Source organism: Desmodus rotundus, chromosome 3, assembly GCF_022682495.2.
Source record: "Desmodus rotundus isolate HL8 chromosome 3, HLdesRot8A.1, whole genome shotgun sequence".
NCBI classification, from domain to species: domain Eukaryota; kingdom Metazoa; phylum Chordata; class Mammalia; order Chiroptera; family Phyllostomidae; genus Desmodus; species Desmodus rotundus.
In genome coordinates, this window is record NC_071389.1 from 121,705,474 (window position 1) to 121,729,560 (window position 24,087).

The following is a 24,087-nucleotide window of genomic DNA, read 5'->3' on the forward strand; positions in this document are numbered from 1 at the left end:
GAAAATAGTCTTAGCAAGAATCTTGGACCAAACGTGAGGGAAAGTTAGGAGCTAATAAAATCTTTTATTTGTATTGTAAAAAATAATTTATTGAGGTGAAATTTACATAATGTAAAACTAACCATTTTACAGTGAATAATTCAGTGGTATTTTGTATATTCACAATGATGTACAACCACTTCCTCTAATTCCAAAACATTTCTGTCTTCCCTGAGTAAAACCAATTACTCATTAAGCAGTTTTCCCTGTTACTCCCTTTCCTTTCCCCTCCCCCACAGTCCTTGGGAACCACCAATCTGCATTCTATCCCATTGAATTGATCTATTCTGGATAGTTCACATACATGGAACCATAAAGCATGTGATGTTTTGTGTTTGTCTTCTTTCACTTAGCATGTTTTGTAGGTTCACCCTGTCATAGTATGTGTTAGTATTTCATTCCTTTTCATGACTGAATGATGTTCCATCCTTTGTATGTACCATAACTTGTTTATCCATTTATCCTTTGATGGACACTTGGGATGTTTCCATCTCTTGGCAACCGCGAATCACACTCCCGTTAATGTGAGTGCACATACTTGTCTGAGTACCTGCTTTCACTCCTCTGGGTAAATACCTGGGAGTGGGATTATATTAGCTTTGATGTTAAGATGAAGATGTGGGTGAGAAGGACTGTACCAATGGAGCTAAAGCTATTACCCTATCCAAAGTAAAACAAAGTATTTCAACAGAAGAAAAAAATGGGTCTAAGAATGAACATTTTCTTACATTTGTTTTTATGAAAATTTAACCACCACAGACCCTCTTGAGGGTCTTGTAAGTGCTCTGACCAGGGATTGAACCAGCAACCTTGGTGTATCAGGACGACATTCTAAACAACTGAGAATGTCATCCTGATACACCAAGGTTGCTGGTTCAATCCCTGGTCAGGGCACTTACAAGAATCAGCAAATACATGCATAAATAAGTGGAACAACAAATTGATGTTCTCTTCCTTCGCCCCATCCCTGGCCCTGCCTTTTAATGCAGCTTCTTCTCCTTTGCCAGCCCCCATTCTGGTTATGCAGGTTTGGGTGTGGGAAGAATCTGGGGTTTTAAGAAGCTCTCTGTGATTTGGTGTGAGGGTCCCTGGGCCCACACTTTGAGAAACCCTGGTTCACCTCTCACTAGCTGCACAGCCTGGGCAAATCAGTTAACTTCAGTAAGTCTCAGGCAATTCATCTCTCCTATGAGGGCAATACAACTGACCTCGTAGATTTGTCTGGAGGACTCAGAAAACAGTGCTTTGCACAGTGTCAACAAATGTCAACCGCTCACTAAATGTCAGTCTTCTCCTTTGTTCCTCTCAGGAGAGCTGGTTCCACTCAGCTGGGATTTCAGAGGAACTGTGTTCATTTTCCCAACAAAAATGACCTTGCAGGAACGCAAGGGGAGCTGTTGATCTATGCAGTGGCTGGGCGTGATGGCCTTTTCCCCTGGGCAGCTCTCTGCGATGATGTTTGTGGAACTTAGTTTTCCCCTAGAAAGACCACTGTCTTTCTGCCTCAGGAGGGGGTTACCCATTACTCTGAAGGTGATCTCAGAAGCTCTTATGAAATATTTGGCAGAAACTATTAAAAACCAAAATTTTGTCTTTTACCATATGAAAGTTTTAGATCCCTGTTTTTAAGAAAGTAATGTTTATGCAAAATTGTATTTAAGACATTTTTAACTTTTAAATACTCCTGTGAATTTTTGCTGTATTACAAGATCTGTGTGCCCATGAAAAATCACATTGTCACAGCTGTGCAAATGTGGATGGAATCCCAGTGTGAGAAATTGTTAGTTGTAAAGGACTGAGGGATATGCTTATCTGTGACTGGATTGACTTGGTGAGCACACCTGTTATAAAAAATATATATATATATGTGGTTGTGTATGTTTGTATGCATTTCTCTGTGTGTATATTTGTATTTTAAATATCAGTCCATTCATAAATGACAAATGAGGAAACCTAAACCATCAGTTTGAAGAGAAAGAAAGAAGTATATACAAGAAGCCATAAAGAACACAGAATAATGAAATGGAATTCAATGTATTTTTCTGGAAGGTCAGGGTATAAGACGAGAACGCCCCCAGAAACACAGCCTTGGGGTGGGCTTGGATGCCCACGCTCCCCCCGTGACCACAGGCTGCAGTGTACTGCTCAGGAGTGAGTGGCAGCCACTCTATCTTCTTTAGTGAGACACCACCTTGTCAAGTAGATACTATTATGTTATTCACAATCTACAGATGAAACTAAGATTAACTAACGCGCTTAACATCTATAATTCTTTGGTAGGAGAGCTGGCATTTTACCAGGATCGTTTTGACTCTTAACCAATATGTTCCTTTTTTGTGTTCTAGGGAGGAGGAGACAGTTCACCAGTGTCCATTCGGTCTGGAAAAAAGATCTCCTTGTAGTTGTCATCTCTACTTTTTCTCCACTGAAAGTTTGTTCAAGAGAATGCTGGGGGTGAGACAGTTTGAAAGTCACCTGGCTCAATTCCCTCATGTCATTCAAGGCTTCACTCCAATGGGCCTGCCATTCCCTTTAATGAGGCCAGGTTTGGAGAGTTTTCTACTTTATAAAGCAATAAATATTTGCCATAACTATTATAAGGAAACACTTCATACAACTCTTTGAATGACCACTTTTGCCCACTAAAGCCTCAAAATGTTTTGTTAGCTGTATTATTCATCAAACGGTTCTTTTCTTCATTCAAAAATATTAATTCATCCAGTCTTTAAAAAAATAATTAATTAAAATTTTAATTTTCAGTTACAATTGTCTGCATATTCTCCCCATCCTTCCACCCCACCCCAGACAGTCCCACCTCCCTCCCCCACCTCTACCCTCCCCCTTGATTTTGTCCTTGTGTCCTTTATAGTATGTAATCCCCTCTCCCCACTATCCCCTCCCCACTCCCCTCTGGCTATTGTTACATTGTTCTTAATTTCAATGTCTCTGGTTATACTTTGTTTGCTTTTTTCTTTTGTTGATTATGTTCCAGTTAAAGATGAGATCATATGGTATTTGTCCCTCACTGCCTGGCTTATTTCACTTAGCATAATGCTCTCCAGTTCCATCCATGCTGTTGCAAAGGGTATAAGCTCCTTCTTTCTTTCTGCTGCATAGAATTCCATTGTGTAAATGTACCATAGCTTTTGGATCCACTCTTTTTTTTTTTTGGATCCACTCTTTTGCTGATGGGCACTTAGGTTGCTTCCAGTACTTGGCTATTGTAAATTGTGCTGCTATGAACATTGGGGTGCACAGGTTCTTTTGGATTGGTGTTTCAGGGTTCTTAGGGTATAATCCCAGCAGCGGAATTGCCGGGTTAAAAGGCAGTTCCATTTTTAGTTTTCTGAGGAAATTCCATACTGTTTTCCACAGTGGCCGCACCAGTCTGCATTCCCACCAACAATGTATTAGGTTCCCTTTTCTCCGCATCCTCTCCAACATTTCTTTGTTGATTTGTTTATGTTGGCCACTCTGACTGGTGTAACATGGTACCTCATTGTGGTTTTAATTTGCATCTCTCTGATGGCTAGTGATGCTGAGCATCTTTTCATATGTCTCTGGGCCCTCTGTATGTCTTCCTTGGAGAAGTGTCTGTTCAAGTCCTTTGCCCATTTTTTAATTGGGTTGTTTGTCTTCCTGGAGTGGAGTTGTGTGAGTTCTTTATATATTTTGGAGATCAGGCCCTTGTCTGATGTATCCTTGTCAGCCAGTCTTATTCAGTTTTGAAATTATAGTCCTAGGTAGCCATGAATGTGTTCTTTTTTCTGGAAACCCCATTGAGGTTAGTTCATTTCAAATTTGCAGGTGGTTAAAACTCTTCCTCTTTCTTTTCTCCCTCTGTGCAGCCCCATATCCTTAATCGTCTTTACCAATGCTGAAATAGTCACCCACAAAACGCCGGTCTCCCACACACTACTTCCTCTGGGTCAGAAACTCAGACACATTTTGAACAGCTCAGTGATGTTGGGTTATCTTTTTAGTTCTCGCAATTCAGAATGAACTCTTTTCCAGTTTCAAGAAGCAAGTATGATAAGCGCTAATTTATGGGCCTTAAACAGTTCTGTTTATTCTCTGCCATTTGGAGATAAGAGGACCTCTCCTGTCTTTTGAGGAGTGCCCTCTTCCCACAAAATACATTTGCATATGAAGCTCAGGTCTTGGGAGATCCAATAAGGCTCTTCTTGTACAGAACTTTTCTCAGGGCCGGTGTATGGATATTTGTTAAATGTCAAAGGTAAAGTTATTGAAGGAACTCTTTCAAAAAGCCTGAATGAGAACCCGTTCCACAAGTGACGCTTTCGGTCTGTTGTTTTCCTGTGATAAGTTACTTATTCTAAAATGATCCATTGATTTCTCAAAAGGGAGTATTTTGTTATCTTGTATTTCTTGGAAGCATCAATTCTGATCCTTTTATCAATTTAGTTATTCTCCCCCTTCACTCTTCCTTCCTTCCTTCATTCATTTAAGAAATCCTATCTAATCAGCACTAGGCTAGGTACTGTTTTATGTGTTGGGAACACAAAGTTGAACAAGATAAGGTGCCAGCCTCGGAGAATTTACAGATGGTCGCACAAAGGGACAAGACGCTGGAGGCTATGTTGAGTGTTGGCAGGCAAGGCACAGAGTGGTGCCATAAAGGTGAACCGGTGACCAGGGCTGCTTTAGAGGGAGTGATCAGATAAGACCTCTGCAAGGAAATGAAATTTGACCTGAGATCTGAAGGGTAAACCCAGGAGGCATGTGAAAATTCAATCATTTCCATCAACATTCAGCTGCCCGAACTCTAACCCCTCGCAAATTAAAGTCACCATGTGAGAAATGTTCCACTGACAGCAGGGGTTGGCAGGCCAGGCCTCGGGTCAGCACCAGCCAACGCGCCAGTATCATTAAAGTGAAACCATTTGTCAAGGAGGAGGCTGTCACGAGAAACAAACATTCTAAAGTGGTATTTCAAGTGCCATTCTCTCAAAACTGGGAATGACACTGAGGCCCAGTGAGGCTTTTGGAAGCACATACTGAGGCAGGACCAAAAATGAAGCCCACTGAAGTGGTGCAGTTTCTCCCCAGTGATTATGGGATTATCTGCAGACTAACTAGATGTGTGTATGTGTTCTAATGAGCAAACACAGCCAACCAGCCACCTAGCCATTGATTACGTTCATTCTTTGTCTTCCAAGATAACTACCTACTTGGCTGAAATTAATAGGCTTATTTTTGTTTATTTGTATACACGATGTCCTGAAGACCATTCTAATAGGACCTTCCTTAGTTTCCTCTAAGCTAGCCCTGTTCCATGTTCATGCGGACTCACATAAGGACATAAACACATGTGCCTTAAAAAGAATAGTACTTGATGGAAAATTTATGCAAGTACCAGTGTAACTTCAGTGTATCTCTATGGTATTTTCTCATATAGATGACTTATATTAGGGTTCACACACACGCAAAGCTGCTGGGTACTCATGTAAGAGCCAGAGACCTTAAGGAAATCGGGCCTCAGGTTGTCAGAGGAGAGTGTTTGGGATGGGTGGTGCCCAGTGCTGTGGAGCGTGGGAAGGCCCTGCATGCAGGGCAATTTTTCGGAGCAGCCACATGTCTGGCTGTCTTTGCGGAGGATGTTCTGCAATATTCTTTTTCTCTTGCTCCCTTTTACTTGGAGTCTTGAATCTTGCCATGGAAATATAAATTTTAGATGTATTTTTATAATATAAATTTCAAGGCTTTCCACTTCCATGTTTCTAATAAATCACAAATATTCTTATAATAATCTGACCACATTACTCTCCTGATTAAACTTTTCAAAGGTTCTCTATTATCTTCGAGGTGCATTCCAGGCCCATCAGATGACATAGTATGTCCCGTACAGGCTGGCCTCTGCTCACGTTGCCTGCCTCATCTCCCGAGTCCGCTCTATTCACTCGAGGAAAACAGTCGCCTCGCTGAGCACCAAGTACTGTATAAACACCTTTACATGCATCTTCTTGATTAGTCTTCACAACAATTTCTCTAATCATCAGGACTATGGTATTCCCTTCACCTGGAATTCCTTTCTTGCTTTACCTGGCAAAATTCTCATTCTTCATGCTAAAGAATTTCCTCCTCTGAGAAGTTCTCCTTACTTGCCCAGAAAGAGGGAATCACTTCCTCAGGTCTGTTCTGAGCATAACTCTCACACAGCACCTATCACTATGCATAGTCTTATTCCCCTGTCATGTCTGTCTCCTCCACCAGCCTGTGCGTCAGCTAAACTGGTGACCAGGAGTTGAATCATTTTATGATCAGGCTTAGGACAAAGCATGGTATGTACAAGAGGCTCATTAGACCATTGTTGTGTAGAATTAAATTAAATTGAGTTAAAGGTAACAATTTTATATTTATCAGCATTTATCAGTTAATATCTATAGTGGGTTGAATGGTGGACCTCCCACCCAAATATATCCATGCTCTAATCCCTGGGACCTTTTACCATTACCTTGTGTGGCAAGAGCTATATTAACTTGTGTGACTCTTGAGAGAAGGAGCTTATCTGGGATTGCCTTAGAGGGCCCTAAATACAGTCACATACAGCCTCATGAGTGGAGGGAGATGTAGAGAAGAGGAGGAGGCCATGTGACCACGGAGGCAGAGACTGGAAGGATGCTGCCATGGGCTAGTGCCCCTGGATCCCAGGAGCTGGAAGAATCAAGGAACAGATTCTCTCTCAGAGCCTCAGAAGGGAGCATGGCCCTGCTGACATCTTCATTTTGGACTTCTGGCCTCCGGAGTCATGAGAGGACACATTTCTATGGCTTAAGCCACCTGGTTTGTGATAACTGGTGACAGCAGCACTAGCAAACTGACATAAAATCTTGTGGTAAAATTTCTCGGAATATGTTACTGTGAAATTGAAAATAGTTGTGTAGATCTGACAGTATAAGGAACACCTTGAGAAGTTACACACGTTTTCTCCAGAAAGGCTTTTTGTTGAGATCCCTTAGTGGGCTAAGGTATATTGTGAGTCTCAAACACAGCATTTCTCAGCATAATTTATCAGAGGATTCTTTTTTAATGGACTGTGCAGTAACATCTTTTGGTGGATGTTAATGTTCTGTAGAACAGAGTTTTAAGTCTGTAAGACTTAGGACTCTTCTGGAATGGGACCCAGTGAGGGTATTTGGAAAAGGTATCAAGGGCATTGTTCCTGCAATGTGAACACAGGAAACCACCATGGGCAGAATAAAATGCTTCTGCAAATTTCTGGTATTTGCTTGGCACAGCTTCTCTTGGGTTTAGCTTTGCAAAATCTTCCTCAGGCTTTGTTTTCCTGTTGGCCACAGAGCCATTTCGTGTCTAAAGGCAAGTCAGGGCTAGGCCTGAGGGAGAAACAACTGAGGAATTAAGTGACTGTGCTTGGTCTCCAGGCGGATGGAAGGGCCCCGCCAGCCCAACTTGGAATTTGAAACATTGATGTTAGTTTTTAGTGTGCTTCCTCCTTCCTCTGCTATTATTGTTTCTGCTTCAACCTCTTGGAATGTGTCTTTCCCAATGTAAGTTAGAGTCTCATGATCCAGCTCCGTATGGTTTGGTTGTGTAAGAAAGTAACAGTAACTGCATTTGTCATTACTTATGCCTGAAGCAGGGTTGGGGGGAAATCAGGAAGCCAAAGGATTAGGCATATCATATGGAAAAAAACTTGGCTGATAAATAAGTCTGGGGGGGAGGGTTGTTAAAATACCAGAGTTTGAGAGAGAAGTGAATAGATTCGCAGGATCTGGTTAGTAAGGTTTAGTCAATTTTGCAAACTTTAGAGGCTATACAGGGAACGTAGCATATGACCCAACCTCCTGAAAATATCTAGGTGTAAAGAGAAAACTATTCTTAGTAGTTAGGAAGCTTCAGTAGAATAAGGCTGAAGGTGGTGAAAAGAAACACCTACAAAATGCTAGAAATGTTATTTCCGCCAACAATCCAACTGGAAGAATTGCTCATTAGGCTGTAGCTACAAAGTGTTACTTTCCTTTTTTAAAACCCAAATTACGTTGTTTCAAGATTGCTTACCTTACATTAGTATCACTCAGAGAGGTCTCAGTTATTTCTGAGTGCCCCAAATGGGAGCCTCTCCTGGGCCCACAAGTAAGTTGGTCAGCTGAAGTCACCTTATTTGCATTTTTAGTTCTTCCTCTTCTGATCTGGCTCCCAAGTGTCCACATTTCCTGCTCAGGAAGCTGAGCGGAGATGGTGTTTTAAACCTTGGTATATCTTAATGTGTCAAAACTTTCCTGCTTTTTTAAAATTAAATTTACCGGAGTGATATTGGTTCATAGTGCCATGCAAGTTTCAGGTGTACATTTCTATGACATGTGATCTGTATATTGCATTGTGTGCCCACCACCCAAAGCCAAATCGTTTTCTGTCACCATATAATTGTCCCCCTTTGCCCTCTACTGCCCCTCCACCCCCTTCCCTCTGGTAACCACCATGCCATTATCTGTGTCTTTGAATTTCAAAACACATGTGTTCGATACTTCCAAACACATCAACACATGCCAGTAGAACCTGGGGGCAAGGTAAGAAAGGCAGGAAAAGAGTAAGGAAGAAATTAAGATATTGTCTATGTGTGCTTACCGGGCCCTAGTTCAAACAGTCCTAAATGACTGTTGTTACAATTTATTGCAATCATGATGTTACACACGTGTTAATGTGAACTCTCTCCATCCAAGGAGGAAACTAAGATAACTCTTTTTTCTCTTCTCTCTCTCTCCCTCCAAACATTTATTGGACATGGACTATGTGGCAGCACACTGCTAAGTGCAGGGAAATAGTGGTTAACAGAATAAATACCGTCTCGTCTCCCATGGAGCCTGGAGTCTGGAGTGTCATAGAGACCATTTGTAACAGAAGCATCTTAAAAAATTATTTAAATACAATTATGTTAAGTGTTATAAAGGAAAAGCTTATGGTTCTCTTTTTTTATTGTGGTAAGAATACAACATGATATCTATTAACATATTTTTAAGTGCACTACACTTAAAGTTTACAGTGTTGTTGGCTATAGGCACAATGTTGCACAGCAGATCTCTAGAATGTATTCATCCTGTGAAACTGAAACTTTAACCCCACGGAATAGCAAGTCCTCATTCACCCTCCCCCAGTCCCTGGCAACCACATTCTACTCCTTGTTTCTATGAGTTTAACTGTTTTAGGTACCTCATATGAGCAGAATCATGCAGTATTTGTTCTGCAATTGGCTCATTTCACATAGCATAATCTCCTCCAGGCTTATTCATGTTGTTGCAACTGGCAGGGTTTCTTATTTTTTAATTTAAAGATTGAATAATATTTCATTGTATGGGCATGTCACAGTTTCTTTAATCATCCTTATGGTGATGAACACTTAAGCTTTTCTGTATCTTAGCTATTGTGGAGAATTCTGCATAAACATGACAGTGCATGCATCTCTTCGACATCTTCCTATCAATTATTTTGGATATATGCCCACTAACAGTGCACAAGGATTCTTTTTCTCCACATCCTTGCCAACACTTGTTATTTTTTGTTTGTTGGTAATAGCCATTCTAACAGGTATGAGATGGTATCTCATTGTGGTTTTGGTTTGCATTTCCTTCATGATTAGTGATTGGAATATCACTTCTTATACTTGTTGTATGTCTCCTTTGGAGAAATATCCATCAAGTTCTTTGCCCATTTTTCAATTGTATTCTTAAGACCGTATAACAAGAAGGATAGACCTCATCTGAAAATGTATATAGTGTTGCCAGATGACAAAATAAAAATACAAGACATTCAGTTAAATTTGAATTTCAGGTAGACAATGAATCTTTAGTATAAGTGTGCCTCACACAGTATCTGGGATACACTAAAAGCTTATTTGTCATTTACCTGAAATTCAAATTGTACTGGGTTTCTAAATTTTATGTGGCAACCCTATAAATGGAGCAGAGGAGGAAGTAGTTAATGAAGGCTACTTTTAGAAAGTGATATCTGAGCTTAGACCTAAAAAGCAATTGGTGTTATCCAGGTTCGGAGGTGTGGGGAAAAAAAAAGAGGACAAGGGTAGGCAAGGTAGACAGAAGGAACAGCATGTGAACCGAAGTGGGAAAGAGTCACGTAATTTTAGTCATGGGCATCATATAAGGTCTAGAGGGGGCCATGGCGTTTGATGATGCAAGAAAGAGAGGAGAAGCCAGGAAGACCAGGGATTAGTAGGCTAGCTTAAGGGTATTAAATGTTAAACACAGTGGAGTTAGATACTAGAATTTTGGGCTCTGGTCCTTGAGCCACAATGAGTCACCTGCTTTAAGCAAATCAGTTCACCTCTTTGGGTCTCAATTTACTCATGGGCCAAGTAGATGTTAAAATGCTGATACATGAAATAGTGGAACACAGACCCCAAAGGGTCCCAGAAAGAAAACCTAAGATTATCTAATATAAAACCCCAAAGTTACAGATGAAACTGAGGTCTAGGAAGGGCACTGGTCAAAAACAAACATAAAATGTATAAAGAACATTGAAGTTAGACAGTCTTAGATTCAAAGCCTGGCTCCGTCACTTGTCTGCTCTGTGGCCTTGGGTGAGCAAGTCAGCCTCTGTCTGAGCTTCCACATTTCTCGTGGGCGGGACACGATTAATACCATCTTCCCTCCTAAATTGTCATTAAGATTCATGATGAAATAAATAGGATGCTGGTCACAGAGACTTGTACATGGTAGTTACTCATCCAATCATTTTTGCTCCTCTATGTTGGCTGTGTGTTCATAATTGTAAAGAGTTCTGGGATTCCTTGGTGTGAATCTAGAAGACAGAAAAGAAAAAAACCAAATTGTTGCTGTAGACACACATTGTCCATATCAGTTTTGAGCACAGACATTTCTGCCTCAGCAAATAGCTGATCTGTCCATTCTGGAGGCTCAGGGAAGATGTGGATTCAAACAACAGGCTAAGACGTGTCAAAAGTTGAAGAGACACAGTGGGAGAAAGAGAACTAGGAGCCTTCTAAAGATAATGTGATTCAAATACATTTAATTAATTAAGAAAACATTAATGAATACCCTCCCTGCAGCTTTTAAGCAGCTTACAATCTACTTTGAGGAAGACAGAAAAACAAAGAAATTGAATAGACACATGTTTATTGATTGCTCCAGGAGAATGGGCTTTGTTAGTAGGAATTTCACACCAGGCTAGGGAGATGATGGTTCTGGAGAAACCCCGGAGCCTCCCTCAGACACCGATGCAGGGGTCCCTGCCTTTGAGCAATGGCACCAGCACCATGACCTTGCTCCTACCCAAGGTGCACAGCGAGTTTGGGCTGTAGAGCTGGGTTTTCAGTTCCCTCAGACACACTGGGAGCAAATGGCAGGTACTTTCTGTTGTAGGTTCGTGTTTGATAAATGGTGGTTGAACTAAATTGTTTATTGAATGGCTCAGTGCCAGGTAGATGGCAAAATATTTAGTAGAATCTTTCATGTGTTGAAAAAGCAATGGAAGGGCATGCTCATAGAGCTGTCAGGTTTTTTTCTGTGAAGATGGATGCGCGTGAACCCATCCGTAGATGCGTCTACTCTGTGTTTTTGCAAAGCAAATGGCCATATTAGGAGACAAGTTGGTGGCTGAGAATAGACGAGCTGATCCTTTAACAAAGGTGATGTCTGTGACTCTAATTACCAAATGTGGGCTGAAAATTAGAACTAAGAATGGCCATTTAAAATTTTGGGTCCTAGGAAATGTTTAGTTTAAATCGACCATGGTTTAATGCCTCTAGACAGTTTGGTTTTGTGTGCTTCTCTTTGAAAGAAAGGAGTAAACTTAAAGAAACTATTTGGTATAAAGGATTAAGTTTAAGGTTAACCTCCCACACCTTCTGCAATTATGGTTTCGGGCAAAGAAAACTGTTGTTCCGGATGATGTTCCCGAGGCGCCTATCTTCGAAATCGCCAAAGAAAGGTTTGATTGTGTTCAGAAAGCCTGCTTTTCCTCACAGGAAACGGAGTAGAGTACTTCAGAATTATTGCCAACTACAGGGACTGAGACAAAAATACGTGACTCCCAGGTAAAATATCCAGTGGACTTCTACCCCACCAGTGGCCACAAATTTTGGGTGCTCGGGGATCTGTGGCAATTGTGTGAAGGTGTGCTTCACTTACACGTACTGGTTTTATTTGTTTTGTTCTGATTTTGCCACTTAATTTGTTTGTGTATTATTCCTTTGTAGAGCTAGCTTTTTTTTTTTTTTTTTAAATCTGTGGTGACAATTTCTGTGTACATGTGTGAGGCCTACAGAGATTCTCTGGCCAGTTTAAAAAGTGAATGTACTCAGACCTTCTTTCTGTATAACTGTTTTGGAAAAGTTAAAGTTTAGACTATAGATATTTTAAGAATTGTTTATAATCTTGTCTCCCTTAAATAGATGAGATTTGAAGTCCGTGACTTTTTTTCTAATTCATTTGAGGTCTATGGTATCTAGTACAATACCTGGTACAGAATAACTGGCGCATAATAATTATTATGTGAATGCCTATGGGTTGCTGAAGGTGGTACTATAGGCCAGATATGGTCGGTTTCTAACCCTCTGGAGATATTTGGGGTATGGCCCCAGTGATGTGTATGTGAGTGGAAGAGAAAGTTGCTGCCTATCTACCAGAGATGCTAATGCCCTAGTGGGTACAGTCTTGTTTAGTTCACTCATCTTCTTAAGTGAATAGTGTCTAAGGTACTGTGGCTCTCCAAAGCTAAGGATTCTATTCTGGCCCATCCAAATTCTAAAAGTTATTGTTCCTGCTGGTGGGATTAAACCGTGTTACCAGAAGGCTACTTTTTTTCAATGCTTGTGAAAACCCTTAAGCAACGAATGCACTTTGACCTAGTCATTTCACATATAGAAATTTATCCTAGAAAAAAAAACCCAAGTAGAATTGTTATGGAGAAAATAAATGTGACTTTTCTTGCATCAGAATAGAGTGACCAACCTGTCTAGACTTGCTGGGGACGTACCCCTTCTTAGCACTGTAATTTCCTCAGCACCGGGTGGTCCTAACCAACTTGCCATTGACCAGCCTACAGCAGAACCGTCCCTTTTGCTGAGTAAATGTGTTGAGGTGCATCCGAGATGCAAAATAAAGAATAAAAGCTCTTTATAAATCACACAAAATAATGGAAGTATACATAAAAATATAAATGGGCAAATCATAGGAAAGGATATATGAATGGCAAGTAGACATGAAAGAAATGTAACTTCACCCGGAAAATGGAAATACAAATTAAAGCTATATTGAGATACCATTTTACTCCACTATGGAGATCAATTTAACATTATATATCACATAATATAATATGACTCAATAAATCCTCTCCTAGGTATATTCCAACTCTCTTGCACATTGTTTTAAGATATATGCACAAAGATCTGTATTGCAGCATTATTTTTAATAGTGGAAAAACTGGGAAGCCATACATTGTTTATTTTAAGTTAAAACACTTAACCCCTTATAATGATGTTTTGCTCCAATAAAGGGACACTAATTAACAAAACTTTTCATGTTCTTTCCACAGGAAGAGGAGTAAATTATTGGCGAGTTTGACAGAAGGAAATAAACTCGCAGGGCTTGGTTCCTTTTTCTCTTTTCTTGGGAGCGTGCCACCATTCAAGAGTGCACACTACGTCTGCATCAATCCAGAACCCCTGGCATTGGTGTGAGGACTACCCTAGATGACTGCTGCCTCTGCCTTCGGTTCTGGGGTTCAGAATTTGGAAACCCATTTGCCCACAGATATAAGCTATACTCATTACTGTAGTTTAGCCAAGAGTACATATATAAGACCTTAAACAGACGTTATTTAGCCCTGCTTTTCATTTAGCAAAATCAAGTGCTCATGAACCTGTAACCTTCAGCAAAGTCACAGGTCAAGGTGATGTCTTAATCAAATGATGGGGACTTGAAAATGCAATCACACCTGACACAGGTCCTGGGGGTCATGCTGAGGCAGGATTATATCTTCTAAGCCATCCTTGAACAGAACAGCATTTGCTAATTGTAAGCTGTGAGGCAGAACTGAATTTTACATGCATTCCGAGGTCCTAGCTTTAATCTTTTAGAACTCAGTCTACCTAGGTAGCCCCAGTTTCAAATTCTGTTTTGCCTCCAAGATTACAGAGAATTTCAGAGGAACTAACCTTGGATATCTTGCATTTATGTGATTTGTTCACAGATAAGGGGTGATCCAGAGATGTGCTAATGCCAGCTTGTATTAACTTAGGATATATGATTGTTAAATTTTTAGTAATTTTGTGATGTGATTCATGTTACATTGGTAACTTGAAATTGGCCATTGTTGGAGCATTTGTGCTACTGAAATTAGGAAACCCTGCACATCAAAGTTCTCTTCCACCCCAATCAATTATTAAACAAACCCTATGTATCACGAGTCTCTCCTACCCTCAGCCCCAGCCAATTATTGAACACTTTCCATTACATTCTCTCATATTCACTTTAGACTTGAAAATTACATAAGCCTAAACCAAAACTGAGACCCAATCTATAGTAGATGTTGTTTTAAAACAAACAGACAGGATCAGGACACCAATTTTAAAGAACTATGCCATTTTGAGGAAATTGAAGTAGAGATCTCAATGAAATTATTGCAGACCCAATAGTTAGGAAGACAAAGAAAGGATTCCATGCCTGGAATAATATCTTGCAGAGTCTGGTCTGCTTAGTAAGTAAGCTAAGGATAACCTGGAAAGACTTGAAAACACACAGTGTAGTGAAACGTAAGGCCACAACAATAAACAGAAAGGCAGACTGATTAAACTAAGAGAGGAGAAATTTATTTAGGAAACCAGTGGAGACTCTAGAGAATAGGCAAGCCTATTGTAAAAGGACAATGAAATTTCAAGTGTAGAGCATATAAAAAATGCTAAAGGAAAATGGAGATGCATCTTAAACTCAGTCTCTGGGAGAGCATTAGAAGGGGTGAGGGAGACACTGCCTTCATTGATGTCCTGTCAGAAGCACTGCTTGGGACCCAGTGCAGAAAGGCAGATTCATAGGAAGAAAACTGGGCTCATTGCTCCAGGGAAAGCCAGGATTTTGGCCACTGGCAAGAGGCAATTTTTTAACATGATATAGGAAAAACTGTTTGCTATGGTCTTGTTCCTAGACAGAGACCTTTGAGACATTGCCTGGGGAAGTTTAAAGACTGGATCCCCTTCCAGACTGAAGCAGGTCTCCAGGGTGGTGGCAGACAGATCTGGATGGATTTCAGAGAAAATGAGGAAGATCAGCATTATTCTCAAAGACTTATTGGGAGAGTGTCAAGGTTCCAATTTCTACATGTGGGAACATAAGAATTTCTTGTTCTATGAGGAAACAAGTCTGAAAAAAAATAGAGAATTGAAACTCTAAAGAAAGATATAGCAAAGGTAAATTATTAAAGGAGAAATTGGCAGTGCAGGGATAGGTTGAGTCCAGGCCTGGTTTAAGGTCAAGCTAAAGGAGATACATTCTGGCTGAGATTATTCAACCAAGAAACCTGAAGGTGAAGGAAGTTTGTTTGAGCAGTAGATAATTCTGGCAGGTTCAGAAAAAAAAAAAAAAAAAACTGGCTTCATTTCTCTTAAAAAGTTTTTTTTTTATCCTTACCTGAGGACATTTTTTTTCATTGCTTTTTTAGAGAGAGAGGAAGGGAAAGAAGAAGGGAGAGAGAGAGAAACATCAATGTGTGAGAGAAACATTGAATGGTTGCTTCCCATACCTGCCAGATTGGGGACTGTACATGACTGGACCAGGCATCAAACCTGCAACCTAGGCATGTGCCCTGATTAGCAATTGAACCTGCAACCCTTTGGCTATGGGATGGTATTCCAACCAACTGAGCCACACCAGCCAGGGTCTGATTTCATGTCTCTTATTAACAAAGAAATTCAAGGCAAAACGTGAAGAAATGTGTTAGAAAATAATGTCTGGATCAGAAATCAAACTGTACATTTAAGGAAAAGAGATATTTAGGGGCAGCAAAATTGTAGTCTTTTATAAGGTAGAGAGGAAAAAGGAGTCTTTGAAGAAACAGTATAAACTGTTTATGAACCCCACAGAATTTATCTCAAAGATGTGGAGGAAGAGTGTAGTTAAATAAAGCATTAAGGATTACCCCATTATTGCAATACAGTTGCCCCCCTACAACGCACACACAGAAAAGAAATACTGCCCAAGGATAGAACCTTTAAAAACACAGTAGACATTCCTTTGAGGAGGGTGAGTTATTGGTTCCTTCTATGTCAAAAGACACACAGATTTTAGAAAAATAACTATAGCCTCACTTCAAGAATGCGTGGAGACAGAAAAAAACTCCATGATCTCACATGCAGAATCTAAAATTTTGGGTTGACCAAAAAGTCCATATGGTTTTTCTTGTAAAATAAAAGACACATTTTTCATTTTCACAAATAACTTTATTGATTTGGATATTTTGAGTATGTTGGCTATCTCCTACGTGGTATAATGTTGATTGTTGTCACTTAATGTATTGATTTAATCACTATCAACTTAAACTGGTCTACCTGCCTGCTGAGCGTCGTTCACCAAGAAATCTCCAGCACAAAATTTTGCAAACCATTTGTGACACATTCAATCAGTCACAGCACCTTCTCCATACGCTACACAAATATTTTTTTGTATGTTTCAGTTGCATTTTTAGCTTTCTTGAAATAATAAAACATAATATGTTGAAAATGTAGCATATTTTCTTCCATCTTTAATATTAAAATGGCTACACAGAAATTCACCAATTTTGATAAGTTTTTAAAAAATGCATGCTTATATGACAGCAGTCACAATACAGTCTAACAAAATTATTTTGAATAAAGTTAAAGACAAGTAAGTGTTACTAGAGCTATCTTGTGAGAAAAAAAAACAAACGAACTTTTTGGCCAACCCAATAGTTCATTATATAGAAGCAGAGAGTAGAACAGTGGTTATCAGGGATGGGGATGTGGATGAAACGAAGAGATATTGGTCAAAGGGTATAAAGTTGCAATTATACAGGATGAATAATTCTAGACATCTAATGTTCAGCACAGTAACCAGAGTTAATAATACTGTTGTGAATACAGGAAATTCACTAAAAGAGTAGATTTCAAGTACTTGGTTCACACAACAAAAAATAGCTATGCAAAATGATATGTTATTAGTTTAATGTAACAATCATTTTACTACATCAATATGTATCAAATCATTATGTTAGAACTTCCAGTCAACAAGGAATAGAACAATGCTGTGCTTACCTCCTCCCATGACCACATCAACATTACAACTAAATTACAGAACAACCACCCTTGAAAACAACTTGGAGACTAGCTGAACAGGGGTCCTATAACTGAGGATATAAAGAAGAAGCCATGTTGAGACTGGTAGAAGAGGTGGAGATGCGAAAGAGGCTGGTCCCACACCCACGTGTGGTTAAAAATCAGGACAGATTCTTTGCCATGCAAAGAATTCCCCTGAGGATTGAGGGTTCTGAGCCCCACACTGGGCTCCCCAAACCACCAGTGCTGGGAAGAGGAATCCCCACAATATCTGGTTGTGAAAATCAGCAGGGATTCCATCTCCATAAGATGAAGGGTTGATGGACTCCCAGGTATTCTCTTAAAGGGCCCAAGCACAGACTCATTTACTCACAAACATTCATCCTAAGCTCCAAAGACAGCACCATGAAAAGTGCTAGGGATACGCTTGGAGGAACTGAATTGTCTGGCTTCAGGACAAGAACTGGAGGGGCAGTACTCTCTAAGACTAAAGTGCCATTGTTCCTTGTTAAGCCCTGCCCCCACATAGCCAAAGGTGCAAGCTGATGACAAATCTGAGTCTCCATCAACCTGGCTGACACCACTCTTGCTCCACCCAGGTGCTTCTCTGAGACCTTGTTCCACCCAATTCACATGCCTAGGCCAAACATCTTTCAGAGGCTGCACCATACAAGCAGCCAGCTTGGGCCTGTGCTGAGAACTTTCCTGAAATTTCTCAAAGGTTCACTAACCCTAAACAAATAGGGGCTGGCCTCAGCATGCCCTGTACCAATTGCTGAGTGGCCCCAAGCCTGGAATTAGTGGCAACCAGATTCAGTTCACAGCATAATCACTCTCAGGAGCTTCCAAGCTCAGCATACATAGACACCAAGTTCGGATTACTTTCTGGTTCCTGCCTGGTGGCACAGGATGGATATAAGTAGCAAATGACCTTGGCTAGCATCAAAAATTCTCCCAAGATCCCTCAGAACCAACACAGCTGGTGGCTGGCTTCAGACCATACCAGAGCATTGTACAATTAACACCAGAAATAGCATACCCAAAGGATGGATTCACAGGCACAGGAGCCCTGCTAAGGCAAATCCCACTCTATGGGGTTAGCCTTCAAACAACAGCTTGTTTGCTGTAGTCATGGCCTGTCCTGACAGTCAACCTGAAGGTCAGTTTTACCTGCTGACATGTCAACAGCAATTAAGGCTCAACTATAAGGGGAGAGCACATCAAACCCACACAGGGACACTCCTGGAGCACGCAGCTCAGGTGAATAGGGAGGCTGGGTCTCTTGGGACACCTACAAAATAAGGTCACCTTGTTAAGACTGAGAGATGTGGCAGATCTACTGAATAAATAGAAACACATGGAAGGAGGCTGTCAAAATGAGAAAACAAATAAATATGTCCCAAGTGAAAGAACAGAATAATACTCCAGAATAAGAACTAAACAAAAAAGAGCAATCTACCAGATGCAGAGTTCAAAACACTGGTTATAACTTAGGGAAAGAATAGATTACCTCAGTGAGAACTCAAATGAAGATAGAAAACATAAGAGAAGAACCAGTCAGAAATGAGGAATACAATAACTGAAATGAAGAATACATTAGATGGAATCAACAGCAGATTAGAGGCAGAAGAGGATCAAATTATTGATTAATAAGAAAAGGTTACAGAAAACACCCAAGAACAGTACAAAGAAAAAAAAATTTGGGACAACATCAAGTGTAATAACATTCACATCATAAGGATATTTATTGGAAGGAGGAGAGACAGCAAGGGATTGAAAACCTATTTGAAGAAATAATGATTGAAAACTTTCTTAACCAGGCAAAAGAAATAGACATACAAGTCCAGGGAGTCCCAAACAAGATGAACCCAAAGAAGTCCACACCAACACACATAATAACTAAAATGCCAAAGGTTAAAGACAAAAATTTTTTTTAAATTATATTTTATTGTTTATGCTATTTCAGTTGTCCAACTTTTCTCATTTGTCCCCCTCTACCCATCACCCCACTACCTCAGGCAATCCCCACACCATTGTTCATGTTCATGAATCATGCATATATGTTCTTTGGCTACTCTATTCCCTATGCTGTACTTTATATCATTATGACTATACTGTAACTACCAATTTGTACTTCTTAATCCCTTCCCCTTTTTTACCCATCCCCTGCCCCCTTCCCATCTGGCAACCATCAAAACATTCTCTGTATTTATGAGTCTGTTTCTCTTCTGCTTATTTGTTTATTTTATTTTTTAGAATCAATTTTTCATAGATATGTATTTATTGCCATTGTTTTGTTCATATATTTTATCTTCTCCTTCAAGAAGACCCTTTAACATTTCATACAATACTGGTTTGGTGGTGATGAACTCTAGTTTTTTCTTGCCTGGAAAGCTTTTTATCTGTCCATTGATTATAAATGCTAGCTTTGCTGGGTAGAATAATCTTGATTGTAGGTCCTTGCTTTTCATCACTTTGAATATTTCTTGCTAGTCCCTTCTAGCCTGCAAAGTTTTTTTGAGAAATCAGCTGGAAGTCTTATGGGAACTTCCCTGTAGGTAACTAACTGCTATTCTCTTGCTGCTTTTAAGATTCTCTTTTTATCTTTAACCTCTGGCATTTTCATTATGATGTGTCTTGGTGTGGGCTCTTTGGGTTCATCTTGTTTGGAACTCTCTGTGCTTCCTGGACTAGTATGTCTATTTCCATCACCAAGTTAGGGAAGTTTTGTGTCATTATTTTTTCAAATAGTTTTCAATTTCTTTGTCTCTCTCTTCTCCTTCTGGCACACCCATGATGTGAATGCTATGCTTGAAGTTGTCCCAAAGGCTCTGTACACTATCCTCATTTTCCTTCTTTTTGCTTTTCTTACTGGTTGTTTTTTTGCTTCCTGGTGTTCCAAATCACTGACTTGATTCTCAGCTTCATCTACTTTACTGTTGATTCCCTGTAAACTGTTCTCTATTTCAATTAGTGTATCTTTCATTTCTGACTGATTTTTTTTATGCTACTGAGGTCCTCACTAAATTCCTTGAGCATTCTTATAACCAGTGTTTTGAACTCTGCATCTAGTAGATTGCTTGCCTCCATTTTATTTAGTTCTTCTTCTGGAATTCTGTTCTGTTCTTTTTCATTTGGGCTGTGTCTCTTTGTCTCCTCATTTTGGCAGCCTCCCTGTGTTTGTTTCTATGTATTAGGTAGAGCTGCTATGTCTCTCAGGCTTAGTAGAGTAGCCTAATGTAGTAGGTGTCCTTTAGGGTCCAGTGGTACATCTTCCTCTATTACCCAAGCTGGGTACTCAAGGTGCATCCAGCATGTGGGCTATGTACACCCTCCTGCTGTGGTTGAGCCTTGATTCTTTTGGCAAGTCCAACATCAGCCATCACCTGTGTTTTGTCCAGGGTCACACAGCATAAGCTACAAAATGATCTGCAGATGGCTGCTACTTATGTTGGACTTGGAGGTGCCCAGGTGAGGCCCAGCTATGAGCCAAGGCCAGCTGCTGTTAGTGCCAGGCCTAGAGCAACTTAATGAGCGGTATGGGGCTCACTGAGGCCAGATGCTGGTTGTTTTAGATAATTTAGGAAAATTTGAATGGGCTAAGACAAGCCATTTGTATGGAAAAGCCTCTGGAAACAGCTTGGGTGGGCCTAAAAGTTGGGTAGGTAGGGCCTTAGGGAATCACCAGGGTGAGGCAAACAGTGTGAGCCAGGTTGCTGGAGTCTCAGATATGGTGCCCTCCTGCTGGCTCTGTGGCTTTTTGGAAGGAGGGCTCAGAAAAGGAACAGTGGCCTCTGCCAGCACTTCTATTTGGTAGAAAGCTGCCCCCCCAGCTCTCACCCTAATGTTGGGCATTCAGTTCCTACCCCATATGTCTCTGATGCCTTTCAATCTGCTGCCCTTCTGCTGGAGCTCAGAGGGAGTGAGTCCAAATAAGTCTGTGCATGGGCCCCTTAAGAGGAACTACCTGAGACTCCAGAAGATTCTGTCTTCTACAGCCTCAATCCCCACTGGTTTTTATAGCCAGAGTTATGGGTATTATCTTTCTAGCCCTGAAACCCTGGGCTGGGGATCCTAGTGAGGGACTGGGACTCCTTGCTCTGGATATATCCCTCCTGATTTTTATCTGCCACATGCAGGTGTGGGACCAGCCCATTCTGCATCTTTGTCCCTCCTACCAGTCTTGATGTGGTTTCTTCTTTAATTCTGTAGTTATAGGACATCCACTCAGCTTGATTTCTGATGGTTCTGAATGATGTTTTTTCTATAGTTTAGTTGTTATTTTGATGTGGTTGTGTGAGGAGGTGAGCCATGTTTACCTATGCTGCCATCTTGACTGGAAGTCCAAGACAAAGAATGTTAATAGCAGCAACAGAAAAGTAGCTAGTTACATACAAGGAAGCATCCATGAGGCTATCAGCTGACTTCTCAACAAACTTTGCAGACCAGAGAGGACTGGTACAAAATATTCAAAGTGGTGAAAAGCAAGGACCTATAACCAAAATTACTCTACTCAGCAAGGGTAGAGTAATCATTTAAAATCAAAGGACAGATAAAGATCTTTCCATGTAAGAAAAAGCTGAAAGAGTGCATCACCACCAAATCAGTATTACAAAAAAATGTTAAAGGAATTCCTTTAAAAAGAAGAAGAAAAATATTATAAAGAAAAAATTCCACTAACAAAGGCAAACACATAAAAGCAATAGATCAAACAACACTAAAGTTAATACAAAGGTTAAAATGCAAAAGTAAGAAGATCATGTGGAATTACAATAGTAATGAAAGGATACACACAAACACAAACACAAAAGGGGTAAAAAAATAATGACAAAACCAAACATGAAAGTGATAAATAATAATGGTAGTGATTTTACAATGCATTTGAACTTAAGCAACCATCAGCTTAAAGTAGAATGCTATAAGCATAGCTTGGTGTATATGGAACACATGGTAGTCACAAACCAAAAATCTACAAGGGAAGTACAAGAAATAAGGAGAAAGGAATCTAAACACAACACTACAGGAAGACATCAACATAAGGGAGAAGAGTGCAAGGGAAATAGAAAGGAACAGAGAGGAACTTCAAAAATAATGATAAAACAATTAATAAAATGGCAATAATTGCATACCTATCAACAATTACTTTCAATGTAAATGGAATAAATGCTCCAATTCAAATAAGAATAAATTAAGAAGTAGTGCATATATACAATAAAATATTACTCATCCATAAAGAAGAATGCAGTCTTATCACTTGTGACAACATGGATGAACCTAGAGGGTATTATACTAAGTGAACTAAGAGAAAGTCAAATGCCATATGATTTCATTTATAAGTAGAATATAAAAAAAAAACAACCCCCCAAATAAATGAACAAACAAAACAGAAACACACTCATAGATGTGGAGAACAAACTGATAGTTGCTAGATTGAAGAGGATAAGATGACTGGGTGAATAAAGTAAAGGGATTAAAAAGTGCAAATCAGCAGTTACAAAATAATCATGGGGATATAAAGCACAGTTTAGGGAATATAGTCAATAACATTGTAACAACTATACAAGGTGTTGGGCGGGTGCAAAACTCATTGGGGGAGATCATGTTGTAAGTTATATAAATGTCTAACCACTATTCTGTTCACCTGAAACTAGTATAATATTGAATGCCAACTGTAATTGAAATATTAAAAAAATTGAAAAACCCCAATTATCATGTTGTACACCTTAAATATATACATTATTTATTTTAAAGATAAATAAATAAAATAAAGAACCTGCTGAGGGCAGATTCTCTGCATGAGTAAATTCAGAGTTGGGGAAAATCTTCCCTAAGATTTTCCCTAAGAGGTCAATATCACAAGCCGAAGCAACTCTACTGCAGGTGGTAATGGAAAAAGCCATCCACAAGGATACTAGAATGAACTTGCCGGTTCTCAAAAGTGAGTTTATGTTTCATTAGGCAGAGTCCAACCTGAAAGCAGCTAGGATGCCATAAAACAAGTGGGATAAAGAAAGATGAAACATAAGAGGCCTTGGATATTCTGGATTAGAGAAGAAGGCATTCTGAATTGGATGTACAGGCTGCCACCAGTAAAAATTCTAAGCATTGCAAGAGGACCATAATATATCAAATGCACAGTCAAAAAGATTAAACCATAAGCATGAATGGATTTCCTATGCCAAGTCCCCTACACTTAGATACTCAAACTGGTAAATGCATAGCCCTGAAATTAATCACTTTCTGGGAGAGCTACCCCATTTAAATTTGTTTATTTACTTATTTTAATTTTATTGTTGTTCAAGTACAGTTTTCTGCCTTTTCCCCCTACCTTTCCCCCACCCAGCCATCTCCACCTCCCTCCCCTGATTCCACGCCCCCCTGGTTTTGTCCATGTGTCCTTTATAGATGTTCCTGAAAACTTTTCACCCTTTTCCCCTCATTATCCCCTCCCATCTCCCCTCTGGTTACTGTCCATTTGTTCTTAATTTCAATGTTTCTGGTTATATTTTGCTTGTTTGTTTGTTTTTTCAATTAGGTTCCACTTAAAGGTGAGATCATATGGTATTTATCTTTCACCGCCTGGCTTATTCACTTAGCATTATGCTCTCCAGTTCCATCCATGCTGTTTGCAAAGGGTAGGAGCTCCTTCTTTCTTTCTCCTATGTAGTATTCCACTGTGTAAATGCACCATAGTTTTTTGATGCACTCATTTGCTGATGGGCACTTAGGTTGCTTCCAGCACTTGGCTA